This window comes from Magnolia sinica, chromosome 19, assembly GCF_029962835.1.
Source record: "Magnolia sinica isolate HGM2019 chromosome 19, MsV1, whole genome shotgun sequence".
Classification (NCBI taxonomy): domain Eukaryota; kingdom Viridiplantae; phylum Streptophyta; class Magnoliopsida; order Magnoliales; family Magnoliaceae; genus Magnolia; species Magnolia sinica.
In genome coordinates, this window is record NC_080591.1 from 1,103,960 (window position 1) to 1,112,860 (window position 8,901).

The window sequence follows — 8,901 nt, forward strand, 5'->3', positions numbered from 1 at the left end:
AGTGACCTGGTTACACGGGGAGCATGTACGGAGCACCCGAATGAAAAAAAATGAAGAATTTTATTCGTGAATTCACCTTCTCATTTTTTTTTTATTTTTTTTTTAATGAAAATGCTCCCGTATAGGTAACTCATATGTTAGTTCTAGTCTCTTAGATGAAATCTCCTTACATGTTTGATTTGGATAATTTTGTACTAGCTTGTTGGAAAATTAATTTTATAAAATTTTAAATGACTTTAGAATTATGTCATTTGGACAGCGTTTGATTATCTAAAATTAGGCCCAAAGTTCATCATTTACTGTGGGGTTACTGATATTCACTGTGGGGCATCGATCTAACAAAATGATTATAATTCTTTCATTAAATGTTCGATTTAAGTGATCTTATGCTTGTTCAAAAGATAATTTGATGATGTTTCAAATAAATTTTGAATTATCTCATTTTGAATATTATCTAATTAGAAATATAATTTGATAGACTTTCAAACGGTTATAACTTCTCTCGTTACATGTCTAATTTAGCCTACAGTAAATGATAAACTTTGGACTCATCTTTGGATAATAAAATAGTGTCAAAATAACATGATTCTAAAGTCATTCGAAAGTTCATCAAATTACATTCCAACAAGTATAATCACCTAAATCGAACATATAACGGCGGAGTTATGGTCATTTTCGTCGAACGAGTATCCCATAGCGAATTTCAACAATCTACAGTGATGTTGATAAATTTTTGGCTTACTTTTGGACAATAAAATGGTGTTAAAATGAGATATTCTAAATATATTTGAAAGTTTATCAAATTACCTTTCCAACAAGAATAAAATCATCTAAATTAGACATTTAACGAGTTATGGCCATTTTTGTTAAACCGATACCCCATAGTAAATATCAAAGATCCACAGTGATATCAATGAACTTTAAGGCCAATTTTGGGCAATAAATAATATGCAAATGAGATTATTCTAAAGTCATTTGAAAGTTCATTAAACTACATTTCCAACGAATATAAGATCATCCAAATTGAATATGTAATGAGGGAGTTATGGTCATTTTCATCGGACCAACACCCCTCAATGAATATCAACAATCCACAATGATCTTAATGAACTCTCTACTCAAATATAGGTAATCAAATAGTGTCTAAATTAGATTATTACAAAGCTATTTGAAAGTTCATCAATTTATATTTTCAACGAGTACACAATCACCTAAATCGAACATGTAACGATGGAGTTATGATCATTTTCGTTAGACCGATACTCCACATTGAATATTTGTGATTCATAGTAGAAATATCAGTGATCCACCATGAAAATATTAGTAATCCATAGTTAATATCGGTGATCCATACTAAATATTAACGATCCACTATAAATATCAACGATCTAACTAAATATTAACAATATACATTAAAAGTATCGATGATCCACAGTGAATATGAGTGATCCATAGTAAATATCAATGATATATTATACAACATTCATCAATTAGAATATACTTTCATCTCAACATTCTTCCATTATAAAAATTTACCTATTTTAAGAGTTATCCATTACAACATTCATTCATTCCAACGTTGATCATAGTTATCCATTACAAAATTCATACATTATAACATTTTTCTACTAAAAAATATTCATCAATTACAACATCATTCTATTATAAAAATTCATCACTTACAATATTCTTCTATACCATATTCTCTTTTACAAACTCTTATCATTCATATAAAAAAAAAAAAAAAAAAAAAAAACTTAAAAAACAAATATAAAGGAAATCAAGGAAGAAAGAAGGAAGAAAAAAAAAAGGAAAATGAATGGAGTTAAAAAAAAAAACACTATCCTCTCATTCTGTGAACAAAAAACAAGAAAGAAGAAAACGACCAAATGATCCTCGTGCAAAAGACTCCACGTTTTAAACCATCCACATCTTATGTGAGACTTACTTAGTTGTCTTGAATTAAATTAGCCTCATTTACATATAAGGAATTTTAATTTCATGTCGTTTGTGCAAGTTTGAGGACAAAACTTATTACAGATAGATTATATAAGAGAAAACAATTTAAAATTAATTCATAACATTAGTGTAGTTGTGGGCCACAAAGAGCTTAAAATATAAAACCAGAAACATTATTTCATTGGTTCACGGCAACCCGATTAAAACATCTGTTTCCTATGATATGGTCCACCTGAAATTAAAATATATTTCATTTTTTAGCTCATGCCTTGAAATGAACAGGAAGAATGGATTGAAAGCATGGATATATAACACATACTTAAAGGTGGGCCGACAAAAGACCCACCATCCTAGGGCCTATTTGGATGCTTGTAAATTGGGTAAGTAGGAAGTGACTTATAGAGAAGTTACTTATAGGTGGTGTTTGGGGGAGAAAATTTACCTATAAATAACTTATAACTTGTAAGTCATTTACTAGCAAATTTATTTAAAAACTGCAGGGTGATAGAGGTAAGAAGTGATTTTCACCTCACTTACAACTTAAAATAACTTACAGGCATTTACATATGCCCATAGGTGAGATCAGGTGCACGTAATCCCGCTCCCATTGAAACATCAAGACGAGCACTGGTGACTGGTGAGAGAAATTGCTGCAGTCATGAGTAACGAATGACGGAAGGCAGATTTGGTGAGCCCTAAACGTCAAACCTGCTTTGATGTATGTGATAAATTTCCTCGTTGTCCATCCATTTTGTCAGCTCATTTTAATACATGACCCTGAAGCAAATCCAAATCTCAGACAAACTACACTAGGAAATAGTGGTGATTTAACGCCCACCATTCAAAAGTTCCTATAGCCCACCAGAATGTTTATTTGTCGTCCAACCTGTTGATAAGGTCACATGAACAAGGAGAAGAGAAAACACAAATATCAGCAAGATTTAAAACTTTTGTAGCCCACAAGAAGTTTCTTATGGTGGGAATTCAACCACCATTGTTTCCTATGATGTGGTCCACCTGAGATTTATACAACCCATACATCAAGATGGGCCCAACGGCCTTGGACTCACCGAATTTGTTGTTTAGCTGGCCTCACCAAATCCGCCTTCCAAATGAAGAATCTGATGGTAGTGAGCTTCCAGTCAGTGACTTTAGGGTACGTCCCTCACAAGATGTGATCCCTTGAATGGATGGTCCGGATTCATCATCATTTGCTCCATCCCAAGGTCGGCAGGGTAGGAACTGGACTCCTACCACTTTGGGTTTACCCTTCTTCGGAAAACAACGGGCTTCCGTTACTGAGCCACTTTTAGTTAGCATGGGGCAAACGTTAAGAAATCCGGACCTTGATTTTCTTTGCAATCATTTAGGTGGGCCACAGTCCCAACATCAAAGTAGTCCAACTACTGTATCTACCTGAAAATGGACCATTAACACCAAGTTGTCCGTATGTGCTTGGTAAGCATATCATTATTACAATTTCATTGTGATATGTCAAAAGCCCTCTCATGTAACCATCGGTCTTAGCCGTTGAGGGGCCCACCAGATGTGTTAGCATTCGTTTTTGAATATTTCAAAGGAAATGTGTAATGATTATAAATAACTTTCCTCGAGTCTTGAGGTTATCTGTTTGGCTACATCAGCTGTGGGTTATCTTAACATACAACTATTGAATGTGACAATGTGCCATGAGAATTAAGCAATCGAAGCTGTGCATCAGATGGGCTGACTATAAAAACTTTTGGGTACAAAAGTCAAGACACAAGCAGTGGCCTGGTGCAAGACTTCTAGTAAGTGGGGTGGGCCTATATGATCAATGGCTCAGATTGATTAAATCTATTTAATCGTTGAATATTTGTTCGGAGTATACATGATAAGTCTTAAAATAGCTGTTATTAGTTCAAATATATGAGTAGTGTGTTCCTTAATATTTCAAAAAGACTTGAGCTCTAAAGTACTTAAGTGAAATATAGACTTTTGTAGAAAAGAAACCACATGCTAATACTTGTGAAAGTTGCACTATTCCAGCCATATAAGTCTTGGTATCCTCACCTGCACATTCAAGAAAATATATTGTCCCATTTGAAGTTATTGAAGGAATGAATAGTACGGAAGATCAGTTGTAGCAACCACGACCCTTAGCTAAATGAATTGAATTGGACTTTCAATAAAAAATATATTTTTTTTTTATTCCACTGTTTCGACCCAAAAATCCAAATCTAACAAGATGGTCATGGTGGGTCCAAGGACATTCACAAATGAATTTCATAAAAACGCAGCACGTAGACTCATTTGATGGTTTGTATGTTAAGCCAGCCTAAAACCAAATTCATGTGGATTGTCAAATTTAATAACTTTTATAGCATCTTATTCTTGTATTTCTTCAAAGGGAGGAAATAAAAACTATGAAAACTACAAATACCAACAATTATGGTGTTCTTGGTTGTATTGGAGAACTTAGTCCAATTGACCATCTAACTTATACATTAAATGCTCATTTGGATGTGCTTATATAAGAGGGGGTTCCTATGAAAAGGTTTTCATTCTCACTCTTTTTTATTCTTTTTTTTCCAACTAATCATATTATGCTCTTTAGCTTTATTTTGCTAACGAAAAATGAACCAAGGTTTGCAAAAGTACATGTGAACTGAGTTTGGCTTAAAACAACATTTAGAAGGCCGCCAACCCTCTAGAGAACGGTATCACAAGTTTTATGGCTGGCTATAAATTTGTCTTATTGGTGCTATTTGATTGGATCAATTTTTTTTTTTAATATATAATCTGATAGGCCATTTGATTGTATCCTTAAATTGCCTTATTGGTGCTATTTTGCCATGGTGCCAATGAAATTAATGTTGCACCTAATCAAGATTTCCAACCTATCATTGGATTTTCCAAGTGGATGTGGTTTGGCCAGTGACCCCTGTGCTAGCCAACTAGCTGGTGTCAAAACTCTATGAGCCCACTATTATATATGTATTTTATTCACCCTCATCCATCCATTTTGTCAGTTTTTTGGGGGCATGAGCTAAAAAATAAGTCACATTCATTTCTCATGTGGACCACACCATAAGGAATGGTAGTGATTAACCATTCAAAACTGGCATGCGCTAAAAAATGAGTTATAATCATTTCTCATGTGGACCACACCATAGGGAATGGTAGTGATTAACCATTCAAAACTCCCCGCAGGCTATAAAGGTTTTCGATGAAGGTGATATCTGTTTTTTCCCTTCATTCAAGTTTGTGACCTTATCAACAGGTTGGATGGTAAGTAAACATTACAGTAGGCTCTGGGAAGGTTTTAACGGTGGACATTCAATCAACACAGTTTTCTTGTAGTGTGGTCTCCCTGAGATTTCGATCATGCCCTAAAATAAGCTGGCAAAATGGATGGATGGTGTGGATAAAAAGACATACATCATGGTGAGCCCACGGAGCTTTGACGCGAGCTAGCTGGCTGATGCTGGGGTCACTAACCAGACCGCGTCCCAATACAGCCAGGAGCCCTGTCGCTTACAGCCTTCTTGAAAGAACTCGATCATTTCCCATGTCTCAGTATCTATTTATGTTTCACATATTTCATTTCCAAAACCACCCCCGTCTTATTCCTAAAATGCCCTCGTGAGCTAAGGATTTCAAGATCCATCGGGTCCGTTTCATGAATCTTACGTCTAAAGACAAGCAATTAACATAAAAAATTTAGAAGCTTTTACTTTGGGGGGTTATTTTAGGCATTCTTGGAAGTATCGAGGGCATTTCCGTTATTTATCAAATTCGAACCCAGCCTCTGGAGGCGTCGGGTGTTGGTGCGTCGAGGTTGTGTAACATACCCGTCGAAGATGTGATGTAATAATCTGAACCATGCATCCTGTGGGACCCACCGTTCATTAGCCAAAAATAGAATTTTATTTCACTGGTCTTAACGCTCTAATAAATGAACTTTCTCTCCAAAAGCAACTCATTTCAAGTTCGTCTTCTAGTGTCCATTCGTATGACACTCCTTAAAAGGAAAGTACAAAGCCCTAAATCCATTTCGAATTTTGATCCCAGGGACCTTTACCGTTGGAAAAACCGAATGAACGGTTTCGATCTCGTCGATACATGCCACGTGTGCAGAAATGAATTGGAGGCACGAAAATGCGGTGCCTCCGGAGGGAGGAATCGGCAGTTTGCGCATCGTCTGAAAGGGCGCGAAATCTGCCATCCGACGGTTAAACGAACGCGCAACCTGTCCATTCAGCCTCGAAATTTCCGCGTCGAGCAGCAACCGTGACATGCCATCGACATCAGACTCTGTCGGGCCCACACTCTACCTAACTAAAGCGACTCGCTGCTTCGTGTTGCCGCGATCTTGGCCGTTGAATTTCTTAGATTTTTTTGGTAGCTTCTTCTTGGCAGTTTATCACGATTTTCATTGGAAATGCTGGCGTGACTATGATGGGTATACCAACCGCTTTTGTGGGGCTCATGTCTTTGTATGCATGATATCTACACCGTCCATCAGGTGGGCCACCTGATGTTTGGCCTTGAACCCAAACATCACAGCTATCCAAGAATAAGGTGGACCTCACCGCAGGAAACAGTGTCACTCCTTAAAACCTGGTGTGACCCACATGCGCGATTTTTGATACGTCCCTTAATCCTGGTGGTTCGTATCAGATGAACGGATTGGATGAAATATATAACCATGGTGGGCTACACACTCAATTAATAATGGTTGTCCCATCCCAACTCTACCTAACGTTGTGCCGTACCTCAGCATTGAACCGGTCTGATTTTCGAGCTCCATGACGGACATGAGGTAACGCACATGATGGACGGGACAGATCTCATGCACGTGGTCAGCCTAGTAGGCACCCCTCTATATGCCAGAGTATCAAATAAAACTCCCCTTGTTTCAAACCCGGACCATACTCGCACTCGGGGGTGGGCATCGAGCTGAGTCGGGGTGGGCCAAGCTCGGCTCGGCTTGTCCATACTGTACCCGAGTTCAAGCTCAAGCTCAACATTAAAGCTTGACTTGTTTGTCAAAACTGTCGAGTCGAGTTCAAATCGAGTTAGTGATTCGAGTTGAGTCGAGTTTATCTTGAGTCAAGCTCGAGCTTGTTGGTTGAGAGAGTAATAGATTCTGTTCTTGATTCTTATCTATTGATTTAGAAGAGAAGCTAAATAAAAATATTTTAAAGAATCATTTTACATGACGCTCCACCAAATGAAATTCATTTTTAGTTTAGTCCGGCAATTGAAACTAGGTGTAGTCCATCTTTCAGCGGTCCAGAAAATTCATCTATGTGAACTCTATGATAAAAGAATCATGGGCCAAAAGCATCCTCAATTGTATATTCTAAATTACTCATCATCAAGGTTATACTTTCCAATGGATATGATTTTGAATAGACCTGGGACCACATAAGAGTGGGACCCACCTGTATTGTTGTTGCTCAGACAAAAGCGCAGTTTCCGTTACCTTGCAGATGATATGAGGACTTGTAGCTCACAACATATTCAGGAAGGATATATTTATTCATGTGAGTACTCCATACAATATATCATTTTGAATTCAAGAGATCATCAACACCAACATCAAACTCTTCGCAGCTGGGGTGAAAGCAAAGAGATCCTACTTCAACTTTCTCTACATTCCCCACAACTTTAATAGATTTATTAATCGAGCCGAGTCGAGCTCGAATTCGAGTCGAATTGAAATGCCCCTTGGTCGAACTCGGCTTAAACTCAACTCGAGCTTCAAATAATTAGCTTGACTCGCCCGAAACAGCCATTCAAAGCCGAGTCAATCCGAGCTGACTCGAACCGTTCGAATGAGTTTTTCGAGCCAGCTCAACTCGTGAACAGCCCTACTCACACAGGTTTTCCTGAGCGGTACGGCTCAAACGGGTCCAACCGGGTCCACCATTTAATGATGTAATAATTAAATTACTTTAAAAATAACGAAAAAAATAAAGGATGCCGGTGGCGAACCAAACGGCCAGGATTCTACGGTGGGACCCGAAAACCTTCCGGCCGAGTGGTTGAAATACGGAAACGGTTCCCGGAGAGCCCGGTCCAAAAACGGCGGGTCCAGTGCCGATTTCAGAACAATACGGTCAGTTGATGGGTAAAGCATTTCTAATTTCGTATGTTGTCGATCGTGGAAGGAAGCGGATTAGGTGCGGCCCTGGCCTCACCCAAAAGAGTGCATCCCTTACAGTGGGGCCTACCTTAGTCTATTTATTCTATATCCAAACCGTCTATCCGTTTTTTGAAGATATTTTATGGCATGAGCCTAAAGATGAAGGATATCCAAATCTCAGGTGGACCATACCATAGGAAAGAGTGGTGATTGAATTCTTTGCCATAAAAAATTTCCTATGGCCCACCGTAATGTCTCCCTAATTTATTTTCCATCTAACCTGTTAATAAGGCCACACAAAAACTGGATGAATGGAATATATATCAGTTTTTTTTTCTAAAACTTTTGCAGTCCATTAATGGTAAATCACTACTGTTTCCTATGGCATGGTCCACGTGACAATTGGATCTGCTTCATTTTTGTCTCATGGTCTAAAATTATAGGGAATAATGGATGGACGGCGTGGATATATAACAAATAAGCCAAGGTGGGCCAAACGGTAAGAGCCGCACCGTCTTGGGTGGGGCCGGAGCCACATCTAATCCGCTCCCGTCCTCGAAGCTTATCTCGAATCCTAGAGTTTGCAAATTACACGCATGTATGGACGTACATATCCATGTGCGGGCACAAGTGCAAATATAAAACACGTGTGAGATCCGAGCTTTCTATGAGGTTGAAAGTACTGCTCAGATCTTCTGCTTAAAATTTTAGAAATTTCGCTCTTCAGATAGGCCAAGATGCACAAGATAAATCAATGGTTTTTTCTAGCCATTCATTTGTTTTGATATTTTGTGGCCCAACTGAGGTAT